We start from the raw sequence: 15298 nt of genomic DNA, 5'->3' as shown, positions 1-15298 counted from the left end.
GCCAGCACCGCTGCACCCTCCACCCCGCCAGCTCTGCTTCCCACCCCATCTTCCTCCCGGCCACCCTCGCAGCCCCGATCCCCCTCAGCTGTGCTTCCCACCCACCCCTTACTCCCGGCCAGTCGCCCCTCCCCCAATATCCCAGAGCCAGCCCTATTCCGCCCAACCCCACTCATCACCATGACCAGACCTGCTTCCCGTTGGCCCACCCATCTACCCTGTCCAGCCCTGTTGCCCCCCCTCCCATTAGCTGTTTCCAGGCCCCCCCCTTCCCTGCCAGCACCACTCCCTTTCTCGCTGCTACCCCCCAATGAAGCATGTCCTGTTTTTCGGGTTTTTTTTAAATGACTATTTGGTAACCCCTAGCAGGTAACCCCTGGTAACCCAATGATCCAGGTTCTTGGAGTCTTTTTTTTTTTTTTTTTGCTCAACAACTGCCCCCCCCCTTTTTTTCCCTTCAACAATTTTTTTTCCCTGGTGGCTTTTTTTTGGGGAGGGGGGAGGGAGGGAGGGAGGGTGTTCGGTATTTTTGTTTCAGCCATCTGGCAACCCTATTTCTATACTGTTCTGAGACCTAGAACAAATATCGTAAATGAAATCTTGTGGCTTCAGCTACTGCCAGAATTGCCTGGTTGTCCCCTACTGAACCACCTTTGTTTAAAAGGAGATTGATAAATAGTGAGCTTGTTGACTTGAGAAGATGGAATTTGAGCTGAGGTCTAACAAGTGCTTCCTAAGCAGATGCAGGCAATGGGCATCCAAAGGGCAGCATTGAAAAACTTCACCTTGGTGAAGGAGCCTGGACACCTTCAATAGCCAGAAAATGCAGAGATCTAACTCATGACTCATGGGCATTTTGGGTCTTGCAAAAGATGGCTACACTGGTGCTCAGATTCGGCAATGATGAAGGTGTTATACTGAGTCAGTTCCTGTGCACCTGTATATACGCTGTCCACATTTATATGCAGTTTTTCTTGGGTAAGTGAGAATTTGTTCCCTTGTGTGATGCAGTGTGATATTTAATGCTGCGTTACCATACTGGGGCATGTCATTCTTTCTCACACACACATCTCTGCATTCTTCTTGGGGGTCAGAATAACTTGGTTGCATGGCTTCTATTTGTGTCAATATTCCATTATGTGGTTTTATTGACCCACTTCTTTTTGGCAGCAATAACAAAACAACAAATCAATGTCTTCTGCATCTCCTTTGTTATCTTTTTAAAAAAAGTGGAGGAATTTTGAATATGGAACAGGGTTATGTGTGTCTGTGTGCACATGCACATTTGTGCTACCTACTGCAAATGCCCAAGTCAGCAACAGTCTATTATTTATTTCAGAGAGTTTGTCTGTGAGTGAGAGAGTGAGTCTGTTTGTCCAACTCTTTGTTCAAGAACTCCTAAACGGTAAGAGCTAAGATCACCAAATTTTGTATTCAGCTTCTTCTTATCATAACTGAAAGCAAGGTAGTCTGTAGGGTGGGCTGAAGCTACCCCCACCCCAATTCATATGGGTATGCATAAAACCATATCTAAAGCTTCACTAAAGATATATCACACCCTCTGTTTTCCCCATATCCACAGAGCCAGTTTTCTCATCATAGAAGGCAATCAGGTTGGGCAGGCATGACTTGCCCTGGGTGAATCCATGTTGACTGTTCCTGACCACCTTCCTTTCCTCCAAGTGTTTCAAAATGGATTCCTTGAGGATCTGCTCCATGATTTTGCCAGGTACTGAGGGGATGCTGATCTGTCTGTAGCTCCCCAGATCCTCCTCCTCTTTTCCCTTTTTAAAAGATTGGCACTACATTTGCCTTTTTCCCATCATCTGGGACCTCTCCCAGTTGCCAGGTTTTTAAAGATAATGACCCATGGCCCTGAAATCACATCTGCCAATTCTTTCAGCACTCTCAGCTGCATTAGATCCAGCCCCATGGACTTGTTGTGCATGTCCAGCTTTTCTAAATAGTCCTTAACCCGTTTTCTCACCACTGAAGGCTTACGGTTGCTCAGGTTTTTTTTCCAGAATGAAAGTAAAGGAGCCAAAGACAAAACAGTTCTTATAAATTTAATTAATAAAGTATTTATGCCTGACAGAGGTTCACAGGAACATCTGTTGTTTGATTCTGAGAGAAGCCAAGTTTGTAGAATGAATAGTATCCTGGCCAGGTTTCAGCCTAGGTAATTACATTCTTCCTACTTGACATTTTTCTTGTCGTTTCAACTGGATGCAGTATTTTTCCCCACTTCCTTTGCCTAATTATTGTATATGGTTGCTGTATGCTCTTAAATTGCTGTAATTCATTCCTGAGGTTGCCATAATGTAGTTATGGGATGATTCCATGGGCGTTTGCATCTCCAGAGAAATTCAGCTTGTGCCTGGAGACCTAGCAGGTAAAATATGTTAGCTGTGATATTAAAAAAAGACATGGACTTTTTTCTCAGGCTACTTATAATAGGAGTGTGAAGGAATATGAATCACTGACCAAACTAGTGAAAATATATTTTTGGTAGAATTATAAAGAGCAAAATTTGACATATTTGATTCAAATTTCTACTATGTTGAAAAAACGTCTAGATCTGAATCCTAAGCACGTAAGCATACATAAGCAATCCTGCAAATCTCCCCTTCATTACTACTTATTCAAGCTCCTAATTCTGTAGCACCCTTCCAACTAGCAGTCTGCCTACGACAGAGCTGTAATGTACGGCAATGCTGAAATAATGCCTTCTGCAATTATAGTTGTAAGGTAATATAATCTAAGAAATTCCTTGCACACAGAAGGCCTGATTTCCACTGCCTTGCACCTTATAAAGTCATTTACATCTGTATAAAGTGGATCTTAACACATTCTGATTTAGTACCATTTTATTGCTCTTCTACATGCACACACATTCAAGAGAGTAGAGAATCAGGTGTACTTTTACACCAGAGTAACTCTTTTGACATCCATGATTTTACCCTTTCCATTAACATTTGTGTAGTGTTACAGACTGGCTCTGAAACAAAAAGGAACCTTAGTTATAAGAGTTCTTTCTATGGTATGTTTAAGCCCTTTTAATACAGTAAGCATCAGTAAAGAATACTTCCTGTTCCAAGGGCATATAAAGCTTATAAGAAGATAAAATTCTAGATTTTAAGACAGGGGTGGGGAACCTTTTTTGAGTCAGGGACCAATGACTCACAGAAAAATCAGTCAGGGGCTGGGGGCTGGAGAGCCAGCACGAGCTCTCCAATGCTGAGGGAGGCCCTAAGCCAGGGGTGTCCAAACTTTTTTCAAAGAGGGCCAGATTTGAAGAAGTGAACATGCGTGAGGGCCGTCCCCGCACTTTCAGCCCCAAGACGGAGGGCCCGCAGGGTCGGAGGCGGGCGGAGAGCGTAGGGCACGCCAGCCTCACGGCGGCCCAGGGACAGGGCGAACCCGCAGCCGAGCGGGGCTGCGGACGTGCCCTACAGGGCTGGTTCTAGGACCGCGGAGGCCATGGGCGGCGGCGGCGCGGCCGGAAGTGGCGCGCCAGTTCAAAAGAGCACCGGGGAGCCAGGAGAGGGGGAGGAAGCAGGGGCCGTATTAAATCGGAACACGGGCCACAATTGGCCCGCCGGCCGGACTTTGGACATGCCTGCCCTAAGCCTTAGGGGCCTGATCCAGGCAACCCAGTGGCTGCATCCGGTCCCCAGGCCTTAGGTTCCCCACACCTGCTGTAAGGTGTGCAAACTAATCACAAAACATTTCAGTTTGTAGGGTCTTGATGAAAAACTGATTTTTTTTCTGCAGAAAAGAGACACTTCATGCAAAATCTTTTGTTTAGATGAAAACCCATTTTCCTTTAAAAACAGTTTTGACTGATGAAATTGACCCACCTTAGTATTTAATTTCTATCAGTATGTCAGATGTTTTTATTCTGTTACTTTTCCTCTGGCATGTACAAAAAAAGGGGACTATATTTTACAGATGAATTTAAGGTAATTCCTTCTATTACTGTTTTTTAAGACAGAATAAACCTAACAATTGGGAGGAAAATGTGATTATATTAATACACTTTAGATTCCCATCCTCAATCCAGAAAAATTGGAATGAACATACAGTAGCTCTTAATCAGTCACTAATCTAAGTTTATTAACAGAGCAATAGACAAACTGTGGGAAAAGCAAACTTTTGAAAAGCTAAGTACCTGAGAACTGCAGGCAGTTAGCAAATGGAATGAAACTCAATTTCCCATTGATACCTCAAGTTAGTTACTTAAAATGACCTATGAAGACCTTTATTTAAATTGGGTTTGTGCCTTATTTTGCCTTAAAGAGGACATGTAAGTTTATTTCTATCTGTCTAATAACTTAAAAATGTCAGAAAAGTCATCTGATTTGTGCCAAATGAGCTATCAGAGATGTGCAGTGTGGAGCATTCAAGGGATGAGGACTGAAGGTGAGTAATGTCCAGATTGTCAAATCAGGGTCAATGTTACTGGGGTTGGAACACAAGGAACGTCCTTTAAATTCATTAGGCACACGTCTCTGCAGGCACTGTAAACATGGTGGCTACGGCTAGACTGGCATGATTTTCCACAAATGCTTTTAACGGAAAAGTTTTTCCGTTAAAAGCATTTGCGGAAAAGAGTGTCTAGATTGGCCCGGACGCTTTTCTGCATCTTACTTCAGAAGACTTTCAAATCTGCACTTCAAAGGGAATCCTCTGAACTGGCATTCATGGGCGGGGGGGGGGGGGGGGGGGGGGGCTGAACAAAGACCCCCAACTAGCTTCCCCAATTATCACCTCTAATACCATTAACTCACAGACATCTACCCTTCCCCACCTCTAATATCATTAACTCACAGGCATTTACCTTCCTTTCCCCCCCCCCCTGCATCCCCCTTCTGTTCTGAAACGTGATTTGTCCTTTTCATATGTGTTCATTTTTTTTAATTGTATCCTTTGGTATATATGGCTATGACTATTTTCTTCCACTATTTGATCTGAGGAAGTGGGTCTGGCCCACGAAAGCTTATCATCTAATAAACCATCTTGTTAGTCTTTAAAGTGCTACATAGTCCTGTATTTTGTTTGTTACATTAAAGAACATACAGAAGCATGGCTGCATCGCTGCAGCTTTGCCACTGAAAACTCTCTAGTGTAGCTACTATAAAACTGGTCTCATAAGTAATTTATACCTTTTGAAATGTTACCCTTAATATTCATTTCCCTCTCAGATGCTCCGCTTCCATTCTTGTTGTACTGTCACTAGACCTCCAGTCACCATGGAATCTGCTGGGGTCGAGAAGGCATTAGGTTGTAAAAATCCTCAGAATATATATTTTCTAGACAAAAATCTTTCAGGCCTACTTTATGCATAATAAAAGAACACAGAGGAGGACTAGAATGGTTTTTTTTCTTTTGGAGGTCACCTTTAATATATCAGGTGTTTTGGACACAGAGTAGTGATGGTAGGAATAACAGAAGAACAGCTTTTGAAAAAAAATACTGTTTACCAGCATATGCTTTCTCTTTGAAATCTTTTGTAATTTGAAGAGGAAGAGGTGGGTCAGGGTGGATACACTTTAAATAAAGGCCTGTAATCAAACAGTTGAAGCAAGTGTAAATGCTTTGTTTAGTTTCTAGCAAGGAAGAAACTTTTAGATATGCCTCTTTCAGATAGCACACATGCTTTTGTTTACATTTCTGTCTCCTTCCCTATCTGTAAATGTGGAGATTACAATGACTGTTTTTCTTTATATAATTAGTGATAATTTGACTGATAGAGCAGTACTTTTTCAGAATGGCTGAATATATTGCAAAGAGCCCAAGAACAACTTATGTTTGCCATCTTGTCATTGTATCCCAGCAAAGGCAATGGCCTAAATATATGGAGGGTTTCTGTCATAGAAGTAAAACATTTCCAGTAGAGGGGGCTACTGTTAGAGCACTAAATAAAAATGGACAGATCTTCAGAAATTCGGAACATCTTGAATTTGGGGTCACTGTTATTTAGGTGTCTAGTGATAGATACTCAAGTTTGAATGTTTTGGCCAGAGAAGTTATATAATTACCCATTGAAAAAAGAAATATCTACCACAAAGATTATATAGAAAGAAAGAAAGAAAGAAAGAAAGAAAGAAAGAAAGAAAGAAAGAAAGAAAGAAAGAAAGAAAGAAAGAAAGAAAGAAAGAAAGAAAGAAAGAAAGAAAGAAAGAAAGAAAGAAAGAAAGAAAGAAAGAAAGAAAGAAAGAAAGAAAGAAAGAAAGATTGCATTTGAAAGGAATGCTCCTGGCAAGGATGGTTGTCCTCCACACCAACCCACACTTTCTTCACAAAGTAACCATGGGCTTGTTTCTCTTTGCACACCATTTATTGTTACTCCAGTGACTTAAGGGTGTGAGGAGAATCACATACCATGTGTTTTTGTGTAATCTTGCTTTGTTCTTCTGTCACCCCTTGTAGTTTCCAGGCTTTAACATTGCTTTCAAGTCTCCTCAATCATCATCCCAACAGCATCTTTTGGCAATGAGCACACCCTGTCCCAACAACTTGGAGTGACTTCTCAGACTGGATACCTTTGCCTTGCTTCTACTTTTCATGTGAAGTTTGGTGTTTTAGTCTCTGAGGACATCCACAGTGGTTATCCTTTCAACAGCAAAATTCCAAAAGCATCTTAAAGAGAGCAATGTTTATCCTTTGGCTACCCCAGGGTTCTCTGAGATTCCCAGGGTCACCAGAGTGAGTCAATAGGAAATCAGTGTCATCCTCACAGAGTCCTTATGTTATTCTGAATCTGTGCTCCTGGCACATCCCACTTCCAGCTATGTAGGCAGGGGGCACCGAGAAAACATAACTCCAAGCTGTATTTGGCTATCTGAGGGAGCAACTACAGGTGCCAATGTATCCACTCGGCCTATCCACTCTGCCCTGATCCACCCACCGCTAGCTCAGCTATCAATGAAAGAGCCCTTTGTGGCACAGAGCTGGTGGTGCCCTGAATTCAGCTCTCTCTCTCTCTCTCTCTCTCTCTCTCTCTCTCTCTCTTCCACATTTGAAATTGGTACAAGAGATTCTGTCCCATAGGATCATTTGCAGCTCTCTGTAAACATCTCAGCATATGAGTCACCCTGGTGAAGTTTCAGTTCTGCACGGCTTGTACTTTTTTTGTTTAGACTGTGTAGGACACTTTGATGTTTCACTGTGGACATCCTGTCTTACACTGTTGTTGCTAATCAAACATACCACAGATTAGACTGTGAACTCTGATGCCAGCTCATTATTTTTTGGTGGATATTCTAGTTTACCCAGTATTTAAAGGAAATCCACAAAACCCAAAGGACAAGTTTTTTTCCCATCACCTCCTGTCACTCAGAGTATCTTTCTTCATTTGTAGCAAATAGTTCACGCAGCAGAAGAGCAACATCTTTTGAGATTATAGCCGGGAGTGTGGATTTTCTTATATTTATCATCTAACTACATTTTTGGTTTGGGATTATTATTAAAATGTGTAGTAGAGAAACACAGTTGGGGAAGTAAAAGTTTTTCAATATTCTCAGTTACATCATCTCTGGGTCTGTGACCTTTTCAACTTGGCTGGGAATCTGCTGGAAAACAGCTGTGATGTTTTTTAGTTTTGAATTGTAAAAAGGAAACTCTTTGCCCTAATGTCTTGCTTTGTTAGTATTACTGTTGTAAACTTCTTGAGGATTTTGTAGAATACTCAGTGTTGGGTTTTTGACAGTGAAGTGCTGATTTTGTGTGTGTGTCATTTATAGAGGTTACCCCAGGGTGAGCCAACACAATTTAGTGTTGGGTTACTTCGGTCCTTAGGCCTGTAACAAAATGTTCAGACCCTTAAAACTACAGTGGGAAACCAATTACATATAGATTTATGGGTGTTGGGCAGAGAATTTGGGGCATTGTATTTTTCTCCTCTCAATTTAGTACTGCTAAATTGCTTGGTAGAATTGATCATGGATACATTAATCAATGTGCTTGGGAAATACCTGCTATTTTCAAGTTACAGACTTGAGGTCAAAGACAGAATTGTCAAAAGAAGACACAGTGGAACAACTTGATAAGAAAGAATTTAAGAATGAAAAGACTGAACTGCATGTGCGGCTCCGCCCCCGGGCACAAGGCACATGCGCAGCCCCACCCCCCGGTGCGCTGCGCCCCTTAGAGCTGCCATCAGGTGCAGTGCGCCTAGGGCTGGGGGCCATGGGCAGGGGGTGCTCCTTGCTGCCATCAGGTGCCACGCAGCTCCCGGCCCCAGGCGCGTGGCGCCTGATTGCGGCTCTAAGGGGAGCCACGTGGCTGGGCGTGTGGCGCCCCTTACAGCTGCCATGAGACACCCCCCATAGGTTGGCGCCCTGGGCAGCTGACTAGCTAACCCCCTCCTTAATCCGGCCCTGCATTTAGACTAAAGGCTTCTTTTGCTAGAAGCTATGCGCTTTTGCGAAAGAGAGCATCCAGACTCATTGGACGCTCTCTTGCATACCGGCCACCCGGAACCACTTCAGCCAGGGCTTTAGCTCACCAGTTGCTTCCAAGTGCTGGTGCCGGAGCCTTGCAGAATTACGCGCTTAAAGGGACCCCCCGGACAGCCATTTCTCTCCTGCTGAGTACTTGCCTATCTCTTCTAGGGACACCACAGCTTTAGCAGTGCCTGCTGTGGTTGCTCTGTTCTTTTTTGGACGCCACAGCCTTTTCCTTTGTGCTATGGAGCTGGAGCTGCCCTTGGACATGCAATGGACCCGCACGGCCATGCTGCAATTTTTGCAGCACTTTCTGCCAGCTGCCTTGCTGGTCCTGCACAGCCAGGACTCTGAGCTCATTCTGGGGACCCTCTCCATGGCTGCAGCTGCTCCACTCTGGCAACTGAACCCCACTGTGGAGATGCATTTTTGGAGGCTCGACACCAGTATGGACTGGTGGGACCAGCTGGTCATGGAGCGGTGGGATGATCAGCCATGGCTCCAAAGCTTCCGCATGCAGAAGGCCACCTTTTTGGAGCTATTTGCCTGGTTCACCCCTGCCCTCTGGAGACGCAACACCCACTTGCGACCCACCATCCCCCTGGAGAAGCAGATCGCAAGAGACTTCTAAAAGCTTGCCACCTCCAACAGCTACCAGTTGGTGGGCAACCAGTTCGGTGTGGGGAAGTCCACCATTGGGGCCCTCCTTCGATCCGTACACCATCGAGCATCCCGTATATTAAGAGGAAGGGCTACTTCTTCATGGTGCTGCAGGCCCTGGTCGACCACTGGCGACACTTCACAGACATTTTTCTCAGGTGGTTGGGAAGGGCACATGATGCCCGAGTGTTCCAGATCTCTAGCCTGTACAGGAAGCTGGAGGCAGGCGCATTCTTCTCCCGCCGTGACTTAGCGGTTGGGAACGTGCAGATGCCATTGTGCATCGTGGGGGATGCAACCTACCCCTTCATGCCATGACTGATGAAGCCTTATACCAGCCACTTGGATCCCAGCATGGACCGATTCGATACCCACCTGAACTGGGCCAGGATCCAGGTAGAGTGTGCCTTCAGCCGCCTCAAGGCACATTTCCGGTGCCTCCTCACTTGCCTTGACATGGGGGAGCACAACTTACTTCAGTTGGTGTCAGCATATCGTGTCCTCCACAACATTGTGGAGAGGAAGGGGGAGGCCACGAGGGGCATCAGCCGTTGACAGGTGCCATCCACCAGGCCCATTAGGCCAGGGTGTGCATCCGGGAGGCCCTGAGGGAGTGGTTCTCTCAAGGACCCCAGTAACTCTCCCCAGGGCCTCCTCCCTAGGGACCTCTGCCTTGCGGCCCTATCCCTTCCCCACCACAACCCCACCCTTCACACTTTCCCTCACCTCCCAGAAAATACACCAGTTTGGTTTAAAACAAAATGCAGTCTGTATTGATTAAAGATTCCAAAAAGGTGGGCAGTGGGAGGGGGCCTCATAACTGGGAGGGAGGCAGCTCGATGTGCTACCTCAAGTGTGGGGACCTCATCAGGGTTGGGTGGGTCCGAGGAGCACAGGGAGGTGAAGAGGAGGGTGGGCTGGAGCAGGGGCAGGGGAGCAGGGGGAGAGGCCATGGGCGTCACTTGAGGAGGGAGCAGAGTCATGGCAGGGGAAGCAGGCAGATGGGGAATGGGCATAGCAGGGAGGGCAGGAGCAGCGGCATCAGGCGGGTGTTCCACCATGCGGGACATGACGTCACACGTGGTGTCACACCACTGCATTAATTGGTCCCAGGTGAACACCCACCACTCAAAGTTGGCACAGACATTGTGCACCAAGGTCTCATGGATGTCACGCAGGACACTGATGTTCTGGTGTGTCAGGTCCTTGTGCACCCTGGTGCGTTTGCAGGACCCCTGGGCTCTGGTGGGTGGCTGCAGTGGTATGTCTCAGCCCTCAGTCCTGACTGGTCCAGCTGTAGAGAACACACAAGAGGGAGAGGCAGTCAGTCATCCCTGAAGACACTGTCCCTAAGGCTGTACCCTCCACTGTGAGCAGCAACCAACAGTCCACAGCCCAGAGGAGGGGGATGTCCTGGGTGCAAGGCCATGTGGGGCCTGTACACCAGGTCCTGTCTCACAGGGGTCCAGACCTGCCCAGAGGACCGTGCTGCTCATTTCCCACCCCTCACCACCAGCCTATGGACAAGCAGCCAAGGAAAGTGTCCAGCCACAGTGGGATCCCCTCATAGGCGGCAGAGGAGCCAGGAGCAGCCTGGCCCTCCCTGGGGTCCGCACACACAGGTGCGGTTCACTGGGCTGTCTGTGGGAGTGGCTGCTGCCTTGCATGTGCAGACATGCCCACAGGGCCGGACAGAGGCATGGGAGAGCCAGGCAGCTGCCCATGGTGCCAACCCACGGGGGACACCTGATGGCAGCTGTAAGGGGCATGCAGTGTCTCTTACAGCTGCCATGAGGAGCCGCGCACCCAGCTCCCGCAGCGCTGGCCCCGCGGCGCCGGACAGCAGTGCCCTTCCCCCCATGACTGCGGGGCCATGCATGGCCCAGCACGTGCGCTAGCAGCGCTGGCCGGGCCGGGCAGCACATGCACCGTGCGTCCCGAGGGCGGGCCCTGGGCTGCGCGCCAGTGGCCGTGGCTGGCGTGCCCATGTGCCGTGCGCCCTAGGGGTAGGCCCACACACCCTGGGGAGGGGGGTGGGCCCACGCCCCATGGGCAGGCCTGTGCATGTGCGCTGCACGCCTGGGCCCAAGTCACCAAAAGGGCTCGGGGCGGCCCTGCATGCCCACATGCTGTGTGCGGCACTCCTCGGTCTGCGTAGGGTCGTGCCTGTGCCCTTGTGGCTAGCCTGCTTCCAGCTCACATGGCAGCACATGTGTGGCCTCCCCTGACCCTAGGAGCAGCATTCCACCCATGCTCAGGGGCTGCCTGCTGTATCCACGTGCTGCACAGTAACTCAGCACATGGTTACACATTCACGGACCACTGCCCGATGTCCAGCCTGAGCGACACTCACCCCCTACTTCCATGCACCCTCCTCCCCCACCCTGTGTGTATGAAAGTGAGATCACTCACCTGAAGATCCCTTCCAGATGTCCGAGAAGGCCTGGGGGTATGTCTACACTACAAAGTTAATTCAAACTAACGGACATTAGTTCGAATTAACTTTGATAGGCACTACACTAGCGCTCCGCTAGTTCGAACTTAATTCGAACTAGCGGAGCGCTTAGTTCGAACTAGGTAAACCTCATTGTACGAGGACTAAGCCTAGTTAGAACTTACTATTTCGAATTAAGGGCTGTGTAGTCCCTTAATTCGAACTAGTGGGAGGCTAGCCCTCCCCAGCTTTCCCTGGTGGCCACTCTGGCCAACACCAGGGAAACTCTATTGCCCCCCTCCTGGTCCCGGAGCCCTTAAAGGGGCACGGGCTGGCTACGGTGCCCGTTCCAGGTGCAAGCCTGCCAGCACCCAGCTAGCAAGCCCTGCACATGGCACGGCTCGAGCCAGCCACCCGATGCCCCTCAGCCCTCCCCCTCTTCCCGGGACCAGGCTGGCGGCTCCCGGGAGCTTGCCCGGAACCGCAAGAGGCGGGCACCCGCCTGGTCTAGTGCGGACATCGTGGACCTCGTCCACGACCTCCGCACTAGGCACAGGAAAGTGGCCGTCTAGGGCAGGATAGCTGCCAGCCTGGCCACCCAGGAGCAGGTGTGCATGAAAATCAAGGTGGTCCACTGAGACCCCTGACCCTGACCTCTGAGCTTACAATGGCCGTACTGGGTCAGACCAAAGGTCCATCTAGCCCAGTAGCCTGTCTGCCGACAGCGGCCAACCCTAGGGACCCTGGAGGGGATGGACCAAAGACAGTGACCAAGCCATTTGTCTCGTGCCATCCCTCTCCAGCCTTCCACAAACTTTGGGCAGGGACACCACTCCTACCCCCTGGCTAATACCACTCCATGGACCCAACCTCCATGACTTTATCTCACTTCTCTTTAAACTCTGTTCTAGTTCTAGCCTTCACAGCCTCCTGCAGCAAGGAGTTCCACAGGTTGACTCTTTGCTTTGTGAAGAACAATTTTCTGTTACTAGTTTGAAGCCTGCTACCCATTCCTTTCCTTTGGTGTCCTCTAGTCCTTCTATTATGGGAACCAATGAAGAACTTTTTTTGATGCACCCTCTCTACCCCACTCTTGCTTTTATAGACCTCTATCCTATCCCCCTTCAGTCTCCTCTTTTTTAAACTGAAAAGTCCCAGTCTCTTTAGCCTCTCTTCATATGGGACCTCTTCCATACCTCTGATCATTTTAGTTGCCCTCTCCTCTCCCACCCTCTCTCTTCCTCTCTCCCACCTCCTTTTCCCAGTCTCCCCGAGTTTTGTTCAATAAAGAGAGATTCTATTTTTGACCACACGTTTTCTTTACTTTGTACATCAGGAAGGGGGGCTAGGGAAGGGTAAGTGGAAGGAGGTGAGGGAGGAATGGGGTACGAGCCCCCGATGGGGAGGACTGGGCTGGCTCTGTGGGCTTCTGGGGGTGGAAGCTCTCCTGCAGCCCCCCAATTGCCCCCTCTCCCCAGATGGCAGCCTGCGGCAAGTGCAGCCGGTCTGATAACCGAGTGCTGTGATGTGCCCAGTGTGGGTACTCCGGGCACTCCAAGCGAGGACTGCTTTGCAAGCGGGGAACCCCTGAGAACTGTCTGTCCGGGGTGGGGATCGGGTCCCTTTAAGCACAGCCCTTGGCTAGCCTGAGACAGCAGCTCCACGCTCTAAGTCCTCATCTGATCCCCTGCCGGCACTGCTTCCGGCCATCCTTAACCCCGGTTCAGGGTCCACTTAATGTGGACATGCTAGTTCGAATTAGGAAAACGCTAATTCGAACTAGTTTTTTAGTCTGGATCCGTTAGTTCGAATTAGCTTAGTTCGAATTAACTAATTCGAACTAAGTTAGTTCGAATTAGTGCTGTAGTGTAGACATACCCTGGGAGACATCCTAGCTCCCTTGCACCAGCTTGAGGGAGAGGGTCACGGTGCCCGTCTCCTCCTCTTCCTCCGCCATAGCCAGCTGGCCCTGGCCCTCCTGCTCCTGCTCCTCCTCTGGCTAGCTGATGACTGGGATCTCCAGTCCGGAGTCCACAAGGATGAGTGGAGAAGATGTTTCCCCACCCCCCAAGATTTCGTGCAGTTCCCTGTAATAGGGACAGGTGTGGGGTCTTGCCCCTGAGCGGAAACTGCGCTCAGTGGCACAGACATATCCCTGGCAGAGCTCTTTCACCTTACTCCAGACCTGTTCCAAGGTCCGGGGTGGGTGTTCACACTCCACCAGGGACTTAGCCATCTGGCCATAAATGTCCATGTTGCTGCACTTTTTCTGGGGATCCTACAAGGCCTCCTCCTTGCCCCACAGTTTGAGGAGGGACTGGATCTCTGGGTCTGACCAGAAGGGTGTGCAACCCCTGGGGCTGCTCCCGGCGAGAGCTAGGAGGAGTCGCGGGAGGGTTTAGGTGTGGACATGGCTTGCAATGCCTTTGTCAAGGAGAGCTGCGCAGTCAGGGTGCTGCTCTCTGGCTGGCTTCCTGCCACAAGGCTTGTCTAGGGTGCCTGCAGCTTTAATAGGGGCCAGGAGACCGGAAATATAGAGTTGTGATTACTTTGTATGGAGTGGCTACCTGGACACCTGTGTTATTTCCTAGAGGCCTCTTCTTCTGAAAAAAACCCTCCTCCCCATCCACACACCTTTTTGCAAAAGAACTCTTTCTCAAAAAGGGTTCTTCCTTGTAGAAAAAGGATTACCGCTGTCAGAAAAAGCCCTCTGTTCTTTCGATTTACTTATGAAAGAACACAATTGCTGTGTGAATGTTCCACAAGTTTTTTCAGAAACACGGCCATTTTTCTGACAAAACTCGGTAGTGCAGACATACCAGCAGAGACTTTGAGAGACAGGCCAGTCCTTGCTTACAGACAGCCCCCCAACCTGAAACAAATACTCATCAACTGCACATCTCACCACAGAAACGCTAGCCCAGAAACCAATCTCTGCAACAAAAACCCATTTGCCAACTTATCCGCATATCTATTCAAATGATACCATCTTAGGATCTAACCATATCAGCCACACCATCAAGGGCTCATTCACCTGCACATCTGCTAATGTGATCTATGCCATCCTGTGCCAGAAATGCCCCTCTGCCATGTATATTGGCCAAACTGGATTGTCTCTATGCAAAAAAAACCAAATGAATACAAATCAGACGTCAAGAATGGTAGCATTTAAAAACCAGTAGGAAAATGCTTCAGTCTCCCTGGACACTTAGTAACAGACTTGAAAGCTGCCATATTTAAAAAACAGAACAAAAAAAACAACAACAAAACCCTTCAAAATCAGATTGCTGTGTGAAACTGCAGAGCTGGAATTCACATGCAAACCCACTATCAGACTGGGTCTGAATGGAGACTGGGAGTGGCTGGCTCGCTTCAAAAAGTAATTTCCCCCTCATTTGATATTTTCACCTTCTCAGCTATTGTTGGAAATGGGCCACATCCGCCCTGATTGAATCGATCTTGTTCACACTTGTCCTCTGCATAGCAGTGTAACACTCCCATCTTTGCATATATATATATATACCTGCCAAACTGAAGTTTTGATTTCATGCATCTGACAAAGTGAGTTCCAGCCTAGCAAATCTTATGGCCAAATAAATGTGTTAGTCTTTATGGTGCCACATGACCCTTCGTTGTTTAAATCCTTGTGTTTCAGGGCATAAAGCAACCATAAACTGATGGGATTAAGAAGAAATTTATTTTATGGGCAGATTATGCAGTAAATAACCATTATGGGGACTCTAGGACCTTTCTCAGA

The 15298-nt window shown here is 48.2% G+C and overlaps 1 long non-coding RNA gene across 3 annotated transcripts in view; it reads right to left on the bottom strand.

Moving 5' to 3' along the window:
* Window positions 1-2254: 2254 nt before the first annotated feature.
* LOC112545996 (uncharacterized) overlaps window positions 2255-15298 on the bottom strand; it is a 13856-nt gene continuing 812 nt past the window's right edge. Inside the window, exons 2-4 of one of the 3 annotated variants that reach the window (XR_003089600.2) lie at window positions 10233-10401; window positions 5166-5259; window positions 2255-2385 (exon numbers count right to left, since the gene is read on the bottom strand). This is a non-coding gene — a long non-coding RNA (uncharacterized LOC112545996). Of the gene's footprint in view, window positions 2386-5165; window positions 5263-6384; window positions 6515-10232; window positions 10402-15298 lie in introns of those variants that run through there. The other 2 variants (XR_012904843.1, XR_012904844.1) reach the window with 2 other exon arrangements.

This window comes from Pelodiscus sinensis, chromosome 6 (assembly GCF_049634645.1).
Source record: "Pelodiscus sinensis isolate JC-2024 chromosome 6, ASM4963464v1, whole genome shotgun sequence".
Lineage (NCBI taxonomy): Eukaryota > Metazoa > Chordata > Testudines > Trionychidae > Pelodiscus > Pelodiscus sinensis.
This window is presented reverse-complemented; position numbering and strand designations above follow the sequence as displayed.